Genomic DNA, 22,233 nt, shown 5'->3' on the forward strand with positions numbered 1-22,233 from the left:
ATCTCACAAGTACCGATACAGACTATCCCGCAATTTAATTGTTTTTACCCCAAAGGTGTAGATTGAATAGCGGAATAGAAAATATGATATCAAAAGGTGTATGTATCTCACACGTACAGACCTAGACTAGGCCCAAATTACTATTTTTTGTACCCCCAAAGGCAGGATGAGGAGTAGGAGGAGTTCGGAAAAGGCAGGAGGCAGACTGAAGCACCCTGCAATCCTCGGCGGTATGAGATGCGCCCCAAAAATTGGAAAGGTGTATCTCACACGTACCGATACAGACTATACCGCAATTTAATTGTTTTTACCCCAAAGGTGTAGATTGAATAGCGGAATAGAAAATATGATATCAAAAGGTGTATGTATCTCACACGTACAGACCCAGACTAGGCCCAGATTACTAGTTTTTGTACCCCCAAAGGCAGGATGAGGAGTAGGAGGAGTTCGGAAAAAAGGCAGGAGGCAGACTGAAGCCCCCTGCAATCCTTGGCGGTATGAGATGCGCCCCAAAAATTGGAAAGGTGTATCTCACACGTACCGATACAGACTATCCCGCAATTTAATTGTTTTTACCCCAAAGGTGTAGATTGAATAGCGGAATAGAAAATATGATATCAAAAGGTGTATGTATCTCACACGTACAGACCCAGACTAGGCCCAAATTACTATTTTTTGTACCCCCAAAGGCAGGATGAGGAGTAGGAGGAGTTCGGAAAAGGCAGGAGGCAGACTGAAGCACCCTGCAATCCTCGGCGGTATGAGATGCGCCCCAAAAATTGGAAAGGTGTATCTCACACGTACCGATACAGACTATCCCGCAATTTAATTGTTTTTACCCCAAAGGTGTAGATTGAATAGCGGAATAGAAAATATGATATCAAAAGGTGTATGTATCTCACACGTACAGACCCAGACTAGGCCCAGATTACTATTTTTTGTACCCCCAAAGGCAGGATGAGGAGTAGGAGGAGTTCGGAAAAAAGGCAGGAGGCAGACTGAAGCCCCCTGCAATCCTCGGCGGTATGAGATGCGCCCCAAAAATTGGAAAGGTGTATCTCACACGTACCGATACAGACTATCCCGCAATTTAATTGTTTTTACCCCAAAGGTGTAGATTGAATAGCGGAATAGCAAATATGATATCAAAATGTGTATGTATCTCACACGTACAGACCCAGACTAGGCCCAGATTACTGTTTTTTGTACCCCCAAAGGCAGGATGAGGAGTAGGAGGAGTTCGGAAAAAAGGCAGGAGGCAGACTGAAGCCCCCTGCAATCCTCGCCGGTATGAGATTCGCCCCAAAAATTGGAAAGGTGTATCTCACACGTACCGATACAGACTATCCCGCAATTTAATTGTTTTTACCCCAAAGGTGTAGATTGAGTAGCGGAATAGAAAATATGATATCAAAAGGTTTATGTATCTCACACGTACAGACCCAGACTAGGCCCGAATTACTATTTTTTGTACCCCCAAAGGCAGGATGAGGAGTAGGAGGAGTTCGGAACAGGCAGGAGGCAGACTGAAGCACCCTGCAATCCTCGGCGGTATGAGATGCGCCCCAAAAATTGGAAAGGTGTATCTCACACGTACCGATACAGGCTATCCCGCAATTTAATTGTTTTTACCCCAAAGGTGTAGATTGAATAGCGGAATAGAAAATATGATATCAAAAGGTTTATGTATCTCACACGTACAGACCCAGACTAGGCCCAGATTACTATTTTTTGTACACCCAAAGGCAGGATGAGGAGTAGGAGGAGTTCGGAAAAGGCAGGAGGCAGACTGAAGCACCCTGCAATCCTCGGCGGTATGAGATGCGCCCCAAAAATTGGAAAGGTGTATCTCACACGTACCGATACAGACTATCCCGCAATTTAATTGTTTTTACCCCAAAGGTGTAGATTGAATAGCGGAATAGAAAATATGATATCAAAAGGTGTATGTATCTCACACGTACAGACCCAAACTAGGCCCAGATTACTATTTTTTGTACCCCCAAAGGCAGGATGAGGAGTAAGAGGAGTTCGGAACAGGCAGGAGGCACACTGAAGCACCCTGCAATCCTCGGCGGTATGAGATGCGCCCCAAAAATTGGAAAGGTGTATCTCACACATACCGATACAGACTATCCCACAATTTAATTGTTTTTACCCCAAAGGTGTAGATTGAGTAGCGGAATAGAAAATATGATATCAAAAGGTGTATGTATCTCTGTAATGTTCTGGTACCTTTGGGTACCCTAATTACTCTTTCATAAGTGTATGCGCCCCACCATTCTCTTTTGGTAAGGTGCGCATACACCTTTAAGACTGATGCTGTCATCACTGAGCACCGGACTGGATGGCTATTTAGATCGCCGGCTCTCACTCACATGTGTTCGTTCAAACTGCTTTGTGCCTTGATGCTAACCTGTCTTGAAGCTCACATGCTTGCAAGCATACCTCGCTGTCGGAACCACGCTGCGCTGATCCCTGTATCCCGCTACCGGATCATCCGCTCTTGCCGAACCTCTCCTCTGCTACATTGCTATTAGTGATAAGTACCCCACAGGGGAAACCTCTATAACCTTTATACTAAAGCTTACACTATCTAGCTCTGCATACTAAGGACTAAGAGTCTAAAGAGTCATTGAGAGTTGGGAATGGTGTCTCAGCGTTTCTCTACATGACTACTGAAGTGGAATATTTCTGCAGCTGAAAATCCACATCATACGTAAAACGCAGGAGCGTTGCAGATTGAACGAACCACAAATGGATTCAGCAGAAATAACCACTCAGATGACACAATTAAAACAGCAAGTACCCAAGTTAATACACGCACTTGCTGAATTAAAAGAAGACAATCAGGCTCTGTCGCAGCAGGTAATTAGACTGACACAACTTACCACTGCTCAGTCCCCTGAACCCAAAATAAATCCTCCTTTGGTATTTACAGGCGATCGCAAAAAATTTCGCGAATTTAAAAACGCATGTGAGTTACTTTTCTTGCTAAAACCCCGTACCTACCTTACTGATCACATTAAGGTTTGTACTATTATTTCTTACCTAACAGGCGATCCTCGGGCCTGGGCAGACTCTCTTTTTGAGAAAAGCGACCAGCTTCTCAACTCCTATGCCTTGTTCCTAGCAGAACTCACTAGCCTATATGATGATCCCAATAGGCAGAGTACTGCCGATCTTCAATTAAGATCCTTGAAACAAGGTGGGAGACCTGTAGAAGACTTTGTCGCAGAATTCAAGAGATGGACCCTTGATTCAGAATGGAATAATGCATCTCTGAAATCCCAATTTAGGCTTGGCCTATCAGAGGCCGTTAAAGACGAGCTCGCCCACGCGGATCTGCCAAAAACCCTGGATGCATTGATACAACTCAGTATCACCATAGATAGAAGACTACGAGAAAGAAAGGCTGAGAAAATGGGAATGCCATTATCCAGTTCTTCTCAGATTTCGGCCGTTGACCCCGTTCCTATGGAGGTAGGAACCATACGCCCACCTCTATCAACTATGGAAAGAGCCAGAAGACGATCTGGTAATCTCTGCTTGTACTGTGCATCCCCGGATCACAAGATAAACGTCTGTCCCCTAGTCTACAAAAAGAAGGGTGAGTGTTCACATGTCCTCCTAGGGGGATTGACAACTTCAATCACTAACCCTTACCTTTCTGTTTGCTTAACATTACAGTGGGACCAGAACAGGATTACTACTAAGGCCATGATTGACACAGGATCTTGTGGAAATTATATTGACATACGTTTTGCTGCTTTAAATAAAGTTCCTATTATTTCTAAACTTAAACCTGTCTCAGTGAGTCTTATTAACGGTGTTCCTTTATCCTCTGGTCCGATCACTGATCAGACACAGGCACTCCTAGTCACTACTAACGGGTCTCATATGGAGACCACTACCTTCGATCTAATACCTTCACCCCACTTTCCCATTGTTTTGGGACTTCCCTGGTTGCACACACATCAACCAACCATAGATTGGAAGGAACGGACCCTGACCTTCCTCTCTTGCTATTGCGAGGGTATGTGTAACCTCCCGTCTTTCGGGAAGATCCTGTCTGTGGTGACAGATGAGATTGCACCACTATGTTATCAGGATCTCTCTGAGGTTTTTCTTGAGAAAAATGCTCAAGCACTACCTCCCCATAGAGACTATGATTGTAGCATTGATCTACTCCCAAATAGCAAATTGCCATTCGGTCATGTTTATCCTCTTTCACAGGATGAACTTTCCCATCTCAAAGACTATTTGGATGAGAATTTGGAAAAAGGTTTTATTAGACCTTCCACTTCTTCCACAGCACCAGGACTCTTTTTTGTCCGCAATAAGGACTCAAGTCTCAGGCCTATCATCAACTATAGGCAATTGAATGCTATTACAATAAAAGATCGCTATCCTCTACCGCTTATCCCTGAGCTCATTGAGCAGGTGCGTGGAGCTACCTATTTTTCAAAATTGGACCTGAAAGGAGCATACAATCTCATTCGAATCCGTGATGGACACGAGTGGAAGACTGCATTCAGAACCAGATACGGATTGTTCGAATATCTTGTAATGCCATTCGGGCTATGCAACGCCCCTGCAGTTTTTCAACGATTTATAAACGATATTTTCAGAGACTTACTAGATGTCTGTGTTGTGGTATATCTGGACGATATACTTATATATTCACGATCCCTGTCTGAACACATAAGACATGTAAGACTAGTATTATCGAGATTGCTTGCACACAACCTTTATGTGAAACTGAAAAAATGCTTGTTTCATAAAGAAGAGGTACTGTTTCTAGGCTACATCATATCCAAAACAGGAATCGAGATGGACATGAGTAAGATATCCTGCATTCAGGATTGGCCTACATCAACCACACGCAAGGCGCTACAGCGATTCCTTGGATTTTCGAATTTCTACAGGAAGTTCATTAGAAACTTCTCTGCCATTGTGAGACCCCTCACACAGCTCACTAGCATTAAAAAACCATTCAAATGGTCAGATGAAGCAAATAAAGCTTTTCACCTGTTAAAGACAAGGTTTACTTCTGCTCCCATACTACGCCATCCAGACCCATCCCTCCAATACATTCTGGAAGTAGATGCGTCAAATATGGCAGTAGGAGCAATACTCTCCCAACGACCAACTCACACTTCACCACTTCATCCAGTCGCCTTTTTTTCTAAATCCCTAAGCAGTCCAGAGATAAATTACCCCGTGGGTGAAAAGGAACTGCTTGCTATAAAATTGGCTCTGGAGAATTGGCGACATCTACTCGAAGGCACCCAATTACCAATACTTATATACACGGACCATAAAAATCTCCAATATCTTCAGACTAACAAAACTCTCTCGCACCGACAGGTACGATGGTCACTATTCTTTCTAAGGTTTAACTTTCTAGTGACCTACACACCTGCAGATAAGAACAAAAAGGCGGATGCACTATCACGACTAACTGAAGAAAACTACTTCGAAATCCCTTCCGTTCCTATAATACCTCACAAACGCATTATTGGAGTTGTCCGTTCCTTGAAGGAAGAGGTTTTGCATGGTATAAGTTTGGATTCACCCCCACCACAACTAAATACTGATGCAGAAGGCTTCCTCTACTACAACGACAAACTTTACATACCACCTACCATACGCACCAAGATCTTGGAATTATCGCATGATGTGCCTATGGCAGGACATATGGGTATGACAAAGACTCTTAATCTGATTACCAGGCAATTCTGGTGGCCTGACATGAAAACATCTATACAAAAATTCGTCTCTTCATGCAATGTCTGTGCCAGGTCCAAAATTGACACTACGAGACCATCCGGTCTACTATGCAGTCTACCAATACCCCAAACTCCATGGGAAGTTGTGTCCTTGGACTTTATAGTGGAATTGCCTCCTTCCAAAGGATTTAATACCATTTTAGTGTCAGTGGACAATCTGACAAAAATGGCACATTTCATTGCTATTCGCAGACTACCTTCGTCTAAACAAACGGCAGAACTCCTGATGAAACATGTCTTTAAGTTACATGGTATCCCAAAAACTCTTCTGTCTGACCGTGGATAACAATTTATTTCCAAGTTCTGGCAAGAACTATGTCACATACTACGGATCGAGCGGAAGCTCACTTCTCCTTACCATCCGCAGACCAATGGACAGACTGAAAGAGTCAACCAATGCATCGAGCAATATTTACGTTGTTACACTTCTTACCAACAGGATGATTGGGTGGATCTTCTCCCTCTGGCAGAATTTGCCTACAACAACGCAACCCACAGTACGACCAAGCAGAGTCCATTCTACTTGAACTATGGGTTTCATCCCTCTATTCTTCCACCACGCATCCTTCCTTCAAATAACCCAGTAGCTTCAGACTATCTTACCCAAATAAAGGACTCTCTGGGTTTGCTTAATACTACCATTGCACACGCTCATAGTCAACAAAAGAAGTACTATGATCTTCGCAGAAGACCTTCTCCTCAGTACGCTATCGGGGACCTCGTTTGGCTCTCAACAAAAAATTTAAGACTGAAAATCCCTAGCAAAAAGCTTGGACCTCTGTTCTTGGGACCTTTCCCAATCAAGAAACTTATTGGAAAAGCTGCAGTACAGCTTACATTGCCAATAGACCTCAAAATACATCCCATTTTCCATGTGTCGCTACTGAAGCCCCATGTTCCTGACCAAGGAATAAGGCCTACTATCCCTCCTCCTCCTCCTGTACAAGTTGAAGGTGGAGAAGAATATGAAATAAAAGAGATTCTGGATTCTCGTATCCACAGAGGAAGACTTCAGTACTTGGTTCGATGGAAGAACTATGGGCCCCAAGACGACACCTGGCTAAACACCTCTGACATACATGCCTCTAGATTAATCCGCAATTTTCATGCGAAGTACCCAGACAAACCAGCTCCAGAGGCCTTCAGGAGCCGGCCTTAAGGGGGGGTACTGTAATGTTCTGGTACCTTTGGGTACCCTAATTACTCTTTCATAAGTGTATGCGCCCCACCATTCTCTTTTGGTAAGGTGCGCATACACCTTTACGACTGATGCTGTCATCACTGAGCGCCGGACTGGATGGCTATTTAGATCGCCGGCTCTCACTCACACGTGTTCGTTCAAACTGCTTTGTGCCTTGATGCTAACCTGTCTTGAAGCTCACATGCTTGCAAGCATACCTCGCTGTCGGAACCACGCTGCGCTGATCCCTGTATCCCGCTACCGTATCATCCGCTCTTGCCGAACCTCTCCTCTGCTACATTGCTATTAGTGATAAGTACCCCACAGGGGAAACCTCTATAACCTTTATACTAAAGCTTACACTATCTAGCTCTGCATACTAAGGACTATTACTACATCTGCATTATCTAAGATTGCTAGCTCTTGAGCCTACTACCACCTGTTCTTGCACTGGGTTGATCTCTCTTCTATGTCCACCTGCTACTCTGTCATCTACTACCATACATGATTGCTAAACCTATCTGCATCCCATCTGCTACTATCTTACTTTCAAGAACATTTCCTTTCAAGTGTCTGTCATCTACCATCTCTACCCAACCTGTCTCTTCAGCCTATCATCACTGTGTTACTATATACATAAGTCACTCTAGGAAACATCTTATTGAGTGTGTGTATTTACTTGCTGAATTGAGATCATCCACACATGATGAGTCATTGAGAGTTGGGAATGGTGTCTCAGCGTTTCTCTACATGACTACTGAAGTGGAATATTTCTGCAGCTGAAAATCCACATCATACGTAAAACGCAGGAGCGTTACAATCTCACACGTACAGACCCAGACTAGGCCCGAATTACTATTTTTTGTACCCCCAAAGGCAGGATGAGGAGTAGGAGGAGTTCGGAACAGGCAGGAGGCAGACTGAAGCACCCTGCAATCCTCGGCGGTATGAGATGCGCCCCAAAAATTGGAAAGGTGTATCTCTGTAATGTTCTGGTACCTTTGGTACCCTAATTCCACTTTTTCTAAGTGTATGCGCCCCACCATTCTCTTTTGGTAAGGTGCGCATACACCTTTAAGACCGATGCTGTCATCACTGAGCGCCGCTGGAGCGGCTATTTCAACCTCCGGCGGTCTCACTCACATGTTCGTTCAACGCCGCATAATCTGCCTTGAAGCTCTTATGCTTGCAAGCATACCTCGCTATCGGAACCACGCTGCTGATCCCTGTATCCCGCTACCGGATCATCCGCTCTTGCCGAACCTCTCCTCTACTACATTGCTACTAGTTATAAGTACCCCACAGGGGAAACCTCTATAACCTTCATACTAAAGCTTACACTATCTAGCTCTGCATACTAAGGACTATTACTACATCTGCATTAACTAAGATTGCTAGCTCTTGAGCCTAATACCATCTGCTCTTGCACTGGGTTGGTCTATCCTGTATGTTCACCTGCTACTCTATCATCTGCTACCATACATGATTGCTAAACCTATCTGCATCCCATCTGCTACTATCTTACTTTCAAGAACATTCCTTTCAAGTGTCTGTCATCTACCATCTCTACCCAACCTGTCTCTTCAGCCTATCATCACTATATTACTATACATATAAGTCACTCTAGGAACATCTTATTGAGTGTGCGTATCTACTTGCTGAATTGAGACTATCCACACATGATGAGTCTTTGGAGTTGGGATTGGTGTATCAGCGTTTCTCTACATGACTACTGAAGTGGAATATTTCTGCAGCTGTAAATCCACATTATACATAAAAAGCAGGAGCGTTACAATCTCACACGTACCGATACAGACTATCCCGCAATTTAATTGTTTTTACCCCAAAGGTGTAGATTGAATAGCGGAATAGAAAATATGATATCAAAAGGTGTATGTATCTCACACGTACAGACCCAGACCAGGCCCAAATTACTATTTTTTGTACCCCCAAAGGCAGGATGAGGAGTAGGAGGAGTTTGGAAAAAAGGCAGGAGGCAGACTGAAGCCCCGTGCAATCCTCGGCGGTATGAGATGCGCCCCAAAAATTGGAAAGGTGTATCTCACACGTACCGATACAGACTATCCCGCAATTTAATTGTTTTTACCCCAAAGGTGTAGATTGAATAGCGGAATAGAAAATATGATATCAAAAGGTGTATGTATCTCACACGTACAGACCCAGACTAGGCCCAAATTACTATTTTTTGTACCCCCAAAGGCAGGATGAGGAGTAGGAGGAGTTCGGAACAGGCAAGAGGCAGACTGAAGCACCCTGCAATCCTTGGCGGTATGAGATGCGCCCCAAAAATTGGAAAGGTGTATCTCACACGTACCGATACAGACTATCCCGCAATTTAATTGTTTTTACCCCAAAGGTGTAGATTGAATAGCGGAATAGAAAATATGATATCAAAAGGTGTATGTATCTCACACGTACAGACCCAGACTAGGCCCAGATTACTATTTTTTGTACCCCCAAAGGCAGGATGAGGAGTAGGAGGAGTTCGGAAAAAAGGCAGGAGGCACACTGAAGCCCCCTGCAATCCTCGGCGGTATGAGATGCGCCCCAAAAATTGGAAAGGTGTATCTCACACGTACCGATACAGACTATCCCGCAATTTAATTGTTTTTACCCCAAAGGTGTAGATTGAATAGCGGAATAGAAAATATGATATCAAAAGGTGTATGTATCTCACACGTACAGACCCAGACTAGGCCCAAATTACTATTTTTTGTACCCCCAAAGGCAGGATGAGGAGTAGGAGGAGTTCGGAAAAGGCAGGAAGCAGACTGATGCACCACGCAATCCTCGGCGGTATGAGATGCGCCCCAAAAATTGGAAAGGTGTATCTCACACATACCGATACAGACTATCCCGCAATTTAATTGTTTTTACCCCAAAGGTGTAGATTGAATAGCTGAATAGAATATATGATATCAAAAGGTGTATGTATCTCACAGGTACAGACCCAGACTAGGCCCAAATTACTAATTTTTACCCCCAAAGGCAGGATGAGGAGTAGGAGGAGTTCGGAAAAGGCAGGAGGCAGACTGAAGCATCCTGCAATCCTCGGCGGTATGAGATGCGCCCCAAAAATTGGAAAGGTGTATCTCACACGTACCGATACAGACTATCCCGCAATTTAATTGTTTCTACCCCAAAGGTGTAGATTGAATAGCGGAATAGAAAATATGATATCAAAAGGTGTATGTATCTCACACGTACAGACCCAGACTAGGCCCAGATTACTATTTTTTTGTACCCCCAAAGGCCAGATGAAGAGTAGGAGGAGTTCGGAAAAAAGGCAGGAGGCAGACTGAAGCCCCCTGCAATCCACGGCGGTATGAGATGCGCCCCAAAAATTGGAAAGGTGTATCTCACACGTACCGATACAGACTATCCCGCAATTTAATTGTTTTTACCCCAAAGGTGTAGATTGAATAGCGGAATAGAAAATATGATATCAAAAGGGGTATGTATCTCACACGTACAGACCCAGACTAGGCCCAAATTACTATTTTTTGTACCCCCAAAGGCAGGATGAGGAGTAGGAGGAGTTCGGAACAGGCAGGAAGCAGACTGAAGCACCCTGCAATCCTCGGCGGTATGAGATGCGCCCCAAAAATTGGAAAGGTGTATCTCACACGTACCGATACAGACTATCCCGCAATTTAATTGTTTTTACCCCAAAGGTGTAGATTGAATAGCGGAATAGAAAATATGATATCAAAAGGTGTATGTATCTCACACGTACAGACCCAGACTAGGCCCAAATTACTATTTTTGTACCCCCAAAGGCAGGATGAGGAGTAGGAGGAGTTCGGAAAAGGCAGGAGGCAGACTGAAGCACCCTGCAATCCTCGGCTGTATGAGATGCGCCCCAAAAATTGGAAAGGTGTATCTCACACGTACCGATATAGACTATCCCGCAATTTAATTGTTTTTACCCCAAAGGTGTAGATTGAATAGCGGAATAGAAAATATGATATCAAAAGGTGTATGTATCTCACACGTACAGACGCAGACTATGCCCAGATTACTATTTTTTGTACCCCCAAAGGCAGGATGAGGAGTAGGAGGAGTTCGGAAAAAAGGCAGGAGGCAGACTGAAGCCCCCTGCAATCCTCGGCGGTATGAGATGCGCCCCAAAAATTGGAAAGGTGTATCTCACACGTACCGATACAGACTATCCCGCAATTTAATTGTTTTTACCCCAAAGGTGTATATTGAATAGCGGAATAGAAAATATGATATCAAAAGGTGTATGTATCTCACACGTACAGACCCAGACTAGGCCCAGATTACTATTTTTTGTACCCCCAAAGGCAGGATGAAGAGTAAGAGGAGTTCGGAAAAAAGGCAGGAGGCAGACTGAAGCCCCCTGCAATCCACGGCGGTATGAGATGCGCCCCAAAAATTGGAAAGGTGTATCTGACACGTACCGATACAGACCATCCCGCAATGTAATTTTTTTTACCCCAAAGGTGTAGATTGAATAGCGGAATAGAAAATATGATATCAAAAGGTGTATGTATCTCACACGTACAGACCCAGACTAGGCCCAAATTACTATTTTTTGTACCCCCAAAGGCAGGATGAGGAGTAGGAGGAGTTCGGAACAGGCAGGAAGCAGACTGAAGCACCCTGCAATCCTCGGCGGTATGAGATGCGCCCCAAAAATTGGAAAGGTGTATCTCACACGTACCGATACAGACTATCCCGCAATTTAATTGTTTTTACCCCAAAGGTGTAGATTGAATAGCGGAATAGAAAATATGATATCAAAAGGTGTATGTATCTCACACGTACAGACCCAGACTAGGCCCAAATTACTTTTTTTGTACCCCCAAAGGCAGGATGAGGAGTAGGAGGAGTTCGGAAAAAAGGCAGGAGACAGACTGAAGCCCCCTGCAATCCTCGGCGGTATGAGATGCGCCCCAAAAATTGGAAAGGTGTAACTCACACGTACTGATACAGACTATCCCGCAATTTAATTGTTTTTACCCCAAAGGTGTAGATTGAATAGCGGAATAGAAAATATGATATCAAAAGGTGTATGTATCTCACACATACAGACCCAGACTAGGCCCAAATTACTATTTTTTGTACCCCCAAAGGCAGGATGAGGAGTAGGAGTTGTTCAGAAAAGGCAGGAGGCAGACTGAAGCACCCTGCAATCCTCGGCGGTATGAAATGCGCCCCAAAAATTGGAAAGGTGTATCTCACACGTACCGATACAGACTATCCCGCAATTTAATTGTTTTTACCCCAAAGGTGTAGATTGAATAGCGGAATAGAAAATATGATATCAAAAGGTGTATGTATCTCACACGTACAGACCCAGACTAGGCCCAGATTACTATTTTTTGTACCCCCAAAGGCAGGATGAGGAGTAGGAGGAGTTCGGAAAAAAGGCAGGAGGCAGACTGAAGCCCCCTGCAATCCTCGGCGGTAGGAGATGCGCCCCAAAAATTGGAAAGGTGTATCTCACACGTACCGATACAGACTTTCCCGCAATTTAATTGTTTTTACCCCAAAGGTGTAGATTGAATAGCGGAATAGAAAATATGATATCAAAAGGTGTATGTATCTCACACGTACAGACCCAGACTAGGCCCAAATTACTATTTTTTGTACCCCCAAAGGCAGGATGAGGAGTAGGAGGAGTTCGGAAAAGGCAGGAGGCAGACTGAAGCACCCTGCAATCCTCGGCGGTATGAGATGCGCCCCAAAAATTGGAAAGGTGTATCTGACACGTACCGATACATACTATCCCGCAATTTAATTGTTTTTACCCCAAAGGTGTAGATTGAATAGCGGAATAGAAAATATGATATCAAAAGGTGTATGTATCTCACACGTACAGACCCAGACTAGGCCCAAATTACTATTTTTTGTACCCCCAAAGGCAGGATGAGGAGTAGGAGGAGTTCGGAAAAGGCAGGAGGCAGACTGAAGCACCCTGCAATCCTCGGCGGTATAAGATGCGCCCCAAAAATTGGAAAGGTGTATCTCACACGTACCGATACAGACTATCCCGCAAGTTTATTGTTTTTACCCCAAAGGTGTAGATTGAATAGCGGAATAGAAAATATGATATCAAAAGGTGTATGTATCTCACACGTACAGACGCAGACTATGCCCAGATTACTATTTTTTGTACACCCAAAGGCAGGATGAGGAGTAGGAGGAGTTCGGAACAGGCAGGAGGCAGACAGAAGCACCCTTCAATCCTCGGCGGTATGAGATGCGCCCCAAAAATTGGAAAGGTGTATCTGACACGTACCGATACAGACTATCCCGCAATGTAATTTTTTTTACCCCAAAGGTGTAGATTGAATAGCGGAATAGAAAATATGATATCAAAAGGTGTATGTATCTCACACGTACAGACCCAGACTAGGCCCAAATTACTATTTTTTGTACCCCCAAAGGCAGGATGAGGATTAGGAGGTGTTCGGAACAGGCAGGAGGCAGACTGAAGCACCCTGCAATCCTCGGCGGTATGAGATGCGCCCCAAAAATTGGAAAGGTGTATCTTACACGTACCGATACATACTATCCCGCAATTTAATTGTTTTTACCCCAAAGGTGTAGATTGAATAGCGGAATAGAAAATATGATATCAAAAGGTGTATGTATCTCACACGTACAGACCCAGACTAGGCCCAAATTACTATTTTTTGTACCCCCAAAGGCAGGATGAGGAGTAGGAGGAGTTCGGAAAAGGCAGGAGGCAGACTGAAGCACCCTGCAATCCTCGGCGGTATAAGATGCGCCCCAAAAATTGGAAAGGTGTATCTCACACGTACCGATACAGACTATCCCGCAAGTTTATTGTTTTTACCCCAAAGGTGTAGATTGAATAGCGGAATAGAAAATATGATATCAAAAGGTGTATGTATCTCACACGTACAGACGCAGACTATGCCCAGATTACTATTTTTTGTACACCCAAAGGCAGGATGAGGAGTAGGAGGAGTTCGGAACAGGCAGGAGGCAGACTGAAGCACCCTTCAATCCTCGGCGGTATGAGATGCGCCCCAAAAATTGGAAAGGTGTATCTCACACGTACCGATACAGACTATCCCGTAATTTAATTGTTTTTACCCCAAAGGTGTAGATTGAATAGCGGAATAGAAAATATGATATCAAAAGGTGTATCTATCTCACACGTACAGACCCAGACTAGGCCCAAATTACTATTTTTTGTACCCCCAAAGGCAGGATAAGGAGTAGGAGGAGTTCGGAACAGGCAGGAGGCACACTGAAGCACCCTGCAATCCTCGGCGGTATGAGATGCACCCCAAAAATTGGAAAGGTGTATCTCAGATGTACCGATACAGACTAACCCGCAATTTAATTGTTTTTACCCCAAAGGTGTAGATTGAATAGCGGAATAGAAAATATGATATCAAAAGGTGTATCTATCTCACTCGTACAGACCCAGACTAGGCCCAAATTACTATTTTTTGTACCCCCAAAGGCAGGATGAGGAGTAGGAGGAGTTCGGGAACAGGCAGGAGGCACACTGAAGCACCCTGCAATCCTTGGCAGTATGAGATGCGCCCCAAAAATTGGAAAGGTGTATCTCACACGTACCGATACAGACTATCCCGCAATTTAATTGTTTTTACCCCAAGGGTGTAGATTGAATAGCGGAATAGAAAATATGATATAAAATTGGTGATTTTTCAATAGCACATGTGAACAGCAGTGTCTTATATCAGTCAGCTCTGCTACAGGCTATGGAGGGGAAAAAAAAAGAAAATTCCCCTTTTAAGTTAGTAATTTTTAAATAGATTAGTACAGACTATGCCAGAATTAAATTTTTTTTAACCCAAAAGGGTGTATATTGAATAGTGGAATAGAAAAAAGTGTATAAATTTTGAAATCACTCAATAATAGCACATGTGAACACAGCAGTGTATTATCACAGTCAGCAGCACTGAACGAAAAACGCTGCACACAACTGACTGATAAAAAAGATTTTTTTCTCCCTCCTCCTCAGCGGGCAGAAAGATTGTGTTCACATCACCCCACACACACAGCAAAATCGATGTGGACCACTGACCCTGCCTATTCTCCAGCCTCGCCCTAAAATGATCGATAAGATCGGTCACTGCCGGCACTGCAAACCCCCCACACAGCAAAATCGATTGTAGAACACTGACCCTGCCTATCTCCAGCCTCGCCCTAAAATGATCGATAAGATCGGTCACTGCCGGCACTGCAAACCCCCCCACACAGCAAAATCGGTTGTAGAACACTGACCCTGCCTATCTCCAGCCTCGCCCTTAAATGCCCTAACAACTCGCCCTGCCTGCAGCACTCCGACCTGTCCCTGATTCTGAATTCTTTTCGGACACAATATAATTTATGACTGTCTGTCCCTAATCAGCAGCCAGCACGTATGATGTGTGCTCTGTCCCTGTACTACAGCAGAATGACGCAGCGGCGCTCGGTCTCGAACTTATAAAGACTTGGTCACATGCTTCAGATGGCCAATCACAGCTACTAATACATTTGTAGGCATGGCTGGGATGGCTTAAGGCACACCAGTTAAACGCTTGTTGATTGGCTGTTGAAAGCCCGCTTTTAAAAGCGCACCAATACATACAAACTCGGAAATAAAATGACCGAACATGGATTTTAAACCCGAACATACAGTAAAGTTTTCGGGTCCGTGTTCGGGTAACAAAAATCCAATTATTCAGTACGAACACGAATAATACAGTCCGTGTTCGCTCAACACTACTGTTAGTTCCAGATTGCCCACCACCCTATCAAAGTCACACTATAAGTCGCTAATCACCTCCATTACATTATAACTAGTGTTGAGCGAACACGGATTAAAGGGGAATTTTCTTTTTTTTCCCCTTCATAGCCTGCAGCAGAGCTGACTGACATAAGACACTGCTGTGTTCACATGTGCTAGTGATTTTCAATTTTATACACTTTTTTCTATTCCACTATTCAATAAACACCCTTTTGGGTTAAAAAAAATTAAATTGTGGCATAGTCTGTACTAAGCTATTTAAAAATGACAAACTTAAAGGGGAATTTTCTTTTTTTTTTCCATTCATAGCCTGCAGCAGAGCTGACTGACATAAGACACTGCTGTGTTCACATGTGCTATTGAAAAATCACCAATTTTATATCATATTTTCTATTCTGCTATTCAATCTACACCCTTTGGGGTAAAAAGAATTAAATTGCGGGATAGTCTGTATCGGTACGTGTGAGATACACCTTTCCAATTTTTGGGGCGCATCTTATACCGCCGAGGATTGCAGGGTGCTTCAGTTTGCCTCCTGCCTGTTCCGAACTCCTCCTACTCTTCATCCTGCCTTTAGGGTACAAAAAATAGTAATCAGGGCCTAGTCTGAGTCTGTACGTGTGAGATAGATACACCTTTTGATATCATATTTTCTATTCCGCTATTCAATCTACACCCTTGGGGTAAAAAGAATTAAATTGCGGTATAGTCTGTATCGGTATGTGTGAGATACACCTTTCCAATATTTGGGGCGCATCTTATACCGCCGAGGATTGCAGGGTGCTTCAGTTTTCCTCCTGCCTGTTCCGAACTCCTCCTACTCCTCCTACTCCTCATCCTGCCTTTAGGGTACAAAAAATAGTAATCAGGGCCTAGTCTGGGTCTGTACGTGTGAGATAGATACACCTTTTGATATCATATTTTCTATTCCGCTATTCAATCTACACCCTTGGGGTAAAAATAATTAAATTGCGGGATAGTCTGTATCGGTACGTGTGAGATACACCTTTCCAATTTTTGGGGCGCATCTTATACCGCCGAGGATTGCAGGGTGCTTCAGTTTGCCTCCTGCCTGTTCCGAACTCCTCCTACTCCTCATCCTGCCTTTAGGGTACAAAAAATAGTAATCAGGGCCTAGTCTGCGTCTGTACGTGTGAGATAGATACACCTTTTGATATCATATTTTCTATTCCGCTATTCAATCTACACCCTTGGGGAAAAAAGAATTAAATTGCGGCATAGTCTGTATCAGTACGTGTGAGATACATCTTTCCAATTTTTGGGGCTCATCTTACACCGCCGAGGATTGCAGGGTGTTTCAGTTTGCCTCTGTAACGCTCCTGCGTTTTTATAGTAAGCTGGATTTGCAGCTGCAGAATCTCCACTCAGTAGTCATGTAGAGATGTGTTGAAATACCAGATCCAACTCTCCAGACTCATCACTGTGGGCCTGTCTGCTTCAGCACACAGATATACACACACTCAATAAGATGTTCCTGGAGTGATGGGATGTATATGACAGTATGGAGGTGATGTGCTGAAGGGACAGGTGTGAGCAGTGACAGCAATGATAAGCACTTGATAGTAATGTTCAGGAGAGTAGTAGATGGTAATAGGTAGAATGCAGATAGGTTAGTAATCATGTATGGTAACAGGTGGTGAGGACAGCAGATGACATATACAGGATAGACTAACCCAGTGCAAGGATAGATGGTAGTAGACTCAAGAGCTAGTAATCTATGTAACAGTGCAGATGATAGAATTAGTATGCATAGATAGTAACAGTCCTTAATGTGCAGAGGTAGATAGTGTAAGTTAGTTATGGAGGAATCCCCTGTGGGGTACTTATCACTAGTAAGGTTAGTAAGTAGAGGGGTCCGGTAGTGAGGGAGTGATCCGGTAGCGAGATACGGGATCAGTAGCGAGGTTCCGGTCTGTTCCAGGTAAAGAGAATAGCTGGAGGCTCCGGCAGCATAAGACAAGGCTTGTGAGCATGCGGTAACATTTGAACGAACAATGTGAGAGAGAAAGCCGGCGATTGAAATAGCCGCTCAGAGCGGCGCTCAGCGATGATGTCATCCGGCTTAAAGGTATATGCGTTCCACCTAACTAAAAAGGTGGGACGCAATATGAAAAGGAAAATGGGCAATAAGGGTACCAAAGGTACCAGAATCTTACAGTACCCCCCCCCCTTAAGGCCGGCTCCGGAAGGCCTATAGCACTGGTTTCTCCGGGTATTTAGAGTGAAATCTTCGTATAAGCCTAGGTGCGTGAACATCAGAAGTATCCAACCAGGTGTCGTCTTGGGGTCCATAGTTCTTCCATCTTATGAGATATTGGAGTCTTCCTCTGTGGATACGAGAATCCAAAATCTCCTTAATCTCATATTCTTCTCCGCCTTCAACTTGTACTGGAGGTGGAGGCAAGATGGTAGGCCTTATTCCTTGGTTAGGAACATGTGGTTTCAGTAGCGACACATGAAAGATGGGATGTATTCTGAGATCTGCCGGTAAGGTGAGTTGCACTGCAGCTTTTCCAATGAGTTTCTTAATTGGGAAGGGTCCCAGAAATAAAGGTCCAAACTTTTTGCTAGGGATCTTTAACCTTAAATTTTTTGTCGATAGCCAAACGAGGTCCCCAATAGCATATTGCGGAGAAGGTCTTCTACGAAGGTCGTAGTACCTTTTTTGTTGACTATGAGCGTGTGAGATGGTGGTATTAAGTAAACCCAGAGAGTCTTTTATTTGGGTAAGATAATCCGAGGCTACTGGGTTACTTGATGGTAGGATGCGTGGTGGAAGAAGTGTGGGATGAAACCCATAGTTCAAGTAGAACGGACTTTGCTTAGTAGTACTGTGGGTTGCGTTGTTATAAGCAAATTCTGCCAGAGGGAGGAGGTCCACCCAATCATCCTGTAGGTATGATGTGTAGCAACGCAGATATTGTTCTATACACTGGTTGACTCTTTCAGTCTGTCTGTTGGTCTGAGGGTGGTAAGGAGAAGTGAGCTTTTGCTCAATCCGTAGTATTTGACATAGAGCTTGCCAAAACTTGGAGATAAACTGTGAACCACGGTCGGATAAAAGAGTCTTTGGAATTCCATGTAACTTGAACACATGTTTCATTAGTAGTTCCGCTGTTTGTTTAGATGAAGGTAGTCTGTGAATAGCAATGAAATGTGCCATCTTTGTCAGATGGTCCACTGACACTAGAATGGTATTAAATCCTTTGGAAGGTGGTAGTTCTACTATAAAGTCTAAGGACACAGCTTCCCATGGAACCTGGGGTATTGGTAGACTGCAGAGTAGACCAGATGGTTTTGTAGTGTCAATTTTGGACCTTGCACAGATGTCACATGAAGAAACAAATTTTTGTACAGACGTCTTCATATCAGGCCACCAAAACTGCCTGGTAAGCAAATTAAGGGTTTTCGTCATACCCATATGTCCTGCCATAGGCACATCATGTGATAATTCCAAGATCTTGGTGCGCATAGTAGGGGGTATGTAGAGTTTGTCGTTGTAATAGAGGAAGCCTTCTGCATCAGTACTTAGTTGTGGTGGAGGTGAATCCAATCCTATACTGTGCAAAATCTCTTCCTTCAGGGAACGAACAACACCAATAATACGTTCATAGGGTATTATAGGAATAGAAGGGATTTCGGCGCAGTTATCTTCGGTTAATCGTGATAGCGCATCCGCTTTTTTATTTTTGTCTGCAGGCGTGTAGGTCACTAGGAAGTTGAATCTTAGGAAGAATAATGACCATCGTACCTGCCGGTGGGAAAGAGTTTTGTTAGTCTGGAGGTATTGAAGGTTTTTATGATCTGTATATATGAGTATTGGTAATCGGGTACCTTCAAGTCGATGTCGCCAATTCTCCAGTGCCAGTTTTATGGCAAGCAACTCCTTTTCACCCACTGGGTAATTCACCTCTGGGCTGCTTAGTGATTTAGAGAAGAAAGAAACTGGGTGGAGTGGTGAAGTATTTGTTGGTCGTTGGGAGAGAACTGCTCCTACTGCCATGTTTGACGCATCTACCTCCAGAATATATTGGAGGGATGGGTCTGGATGGCGTAGTATGGGAGCAGAAGTAAAGCTTGATTTTAACAAGCGGAAAGCTCCATTTGCTTCTTCTGACCATTTGAATGGTTTCTTTATACTTGTAAATTGTGTGAGAGGTCTCACAATAGCAGAGAAGTTCTTGATGAACTTCCTATAGAAGTTTGAAAATCCAAGGAATCGCTGTAATGCCTTACGAGTTGTTGGTATAGGCCAATCCAGAATACAGGATATCTTGCTCATATCCATCTTGATTCCGGTTTTGGATATGATGTATCCTAGGAATAATATTTCTTCTTTATGAAATAGGCATTTTTTTAATTTCACGTATAGATTGTGTGCGAGTAATCTGGATAACACAAGTCTTACATGTTTTATATGTTCAGACAAAGATCGAGAATAGATAAGTATATCTTCCAGATATACCACAACACAGACATCAAGTAAGTCTCTAAAGATGTCGTTTATGAACCGTTGAAAAGCTGCGGGAGCATTACACAACCCGAATGGCATCACAAGATATTCGAATAATCCGTATCTGGTTCTGAATGCTGTCTTCCACTCATCTCCGTCACGGATTCGGATTAGGTTGTATGCCCCTTTTAGGTCCAATTTAGAGAAGTAGGTAGCCCCACGCACTTGTTCAATGAGTTCAGGGATGAGCGGTAAAGGATAGCGATCCTTTATCGTAATGGTATTTAATTGCCTATAATCGATAATAGGCCTAAGACTTGAATCCTTATTGCGGACAAAGAAAAGTCCTGCAGCTGTGGAAGAAGTAGAGGGTCTGATGAACCCTTTTGTCAAATTCTCATCCAAGTATTCCTTGAGATGAGAGAGTTCATCCTGTGAAAGAGGATAAACATGAGCGAAAGGCAATTTGCTGTTAGGGAGTAGATCGATAGTGCAATCATAATCCCTATGGGGAGGCAACACTTCCACTTACAAAAAAGAAGCATTTTTCTCAAGGAAAACTTCGGAAAGATCTTGATAGCATAGTGGTGCAATCTCATCTGACACCACAGACAGGATCTTTCCATAAGATGGGAGGTTACACGTAATCTCGCAATAGTGAGAAGGGAAAGTTAGAGTCCGTGTTTTCCAATCTATGGTTGGTTGATGTGTGTGTAACCAGGGAAGTCCCAAAATAATGGGAAAATGGGGTGAAGATAGTACATCAAAAGTGGTGGTCTCCATATGAGACTCGTTAGCAGTGACAAGGACTGCTTGTGTCTGATTGGTGATTGGACCAGAAGATAACGGAATACCGTTAATGAAACTAACAGAGACAGGTTTAGGTTTTGAAATAATAGGTATTTTATTTAAAGTAACAAAACGTGTATCGATATAGTTCCCACAAGATCCTGTGTCGATCATAGCCTTGGTGGTAATCCTAGTCTGGTCCCACTGTAATGTTAAATGAACAAAGAGATAGGGATTAGAAAAGGAAGTCGTTAATACCCCTAGCAACACATGTGAACACTCACCCTCTTTTTTGCGGACAAGGGGACAGACGCCTATCAAATGATCCGGGGATGTGCAGTACATGCAGAGGTTTCTGGATCTTCTCCTGGCTCGTTCAGTAGTTGATAAAGGTGGGCGTATGGTTCCTACCTCCATAGGAGTAGGGTCAACGGCCGAAATCCGAGAAGGACTAGACAATGGCATTCCCATTTTCTCAGTCTTTCTTTCTCGCAGTCGACTGTCAATGTTGATACTGAGTTGTATTAAGGCATCCAAAGTGCAAGGTAAATCCGCTCGGGCGAGCTCGTCTTTAACGGCTTCTGACAACCCGAGTCTGAACTGAGTTTGCAGAGATGTATCATTCCACCCTGAATCAAGGGTCCATCTTTTGAACTCTGCTACAAAGTCTTCAACAGGTCTCCTTCCTTGTTTTAAAGCCCTCAATTGGATATCAGCAGTACTCTGCCTATTGGGGTCTTCATATAAGCTAGCGAGTTCCGCTAGGAATAAAGGATAGGAGTTGAGAAGATGATCATCTTTCTCAAAGAGAGAGTCTGCCCAGGCCCGTGGATCACCCGTTAAGTATGAAATAACGGTACAAACTTTAATTTGATCAGTAGGGTAAGTACGAGGTTTTAGCAAAAAAAGCAATTGACATGCGTTTTTGAATTCACTAAATTTTTTCCGATCACCTGTAAACACTAGAGGAGGGTTTATTTTAGGTTCAGGGGGCTGAGCAGCAGTAAGCTGTGAAAGGCGGGTTACCTGCTGTCTCAGAGTCTGATTTTCATCTTTTACTTCAGTAAGAGCAAGTATTAATGCATTTACTTGTTGTGTTAATTGTGTCACTTGAGTGGGTAATTCTGCTGAATCCATTTTTTAGGTTCGTTCAATCTGTAACGCTCCTGCATTTTTATAGTAAGCTGGATTTGCAGCTGCAGAATCTCCACTCAGT

Source organism: Pelophylax lessonae, assembly GCF_965119305.1.
Source record: "Pelophylax lessonae genome assembly, chromosome: 2".
NCBI classification, from domain to species: domain Eukaryota; kingdom Metazoa; phylum Chordata; class Amphibia; order Anura; family Ranidae; genus Pelophylax; species Pelophylax lessonae.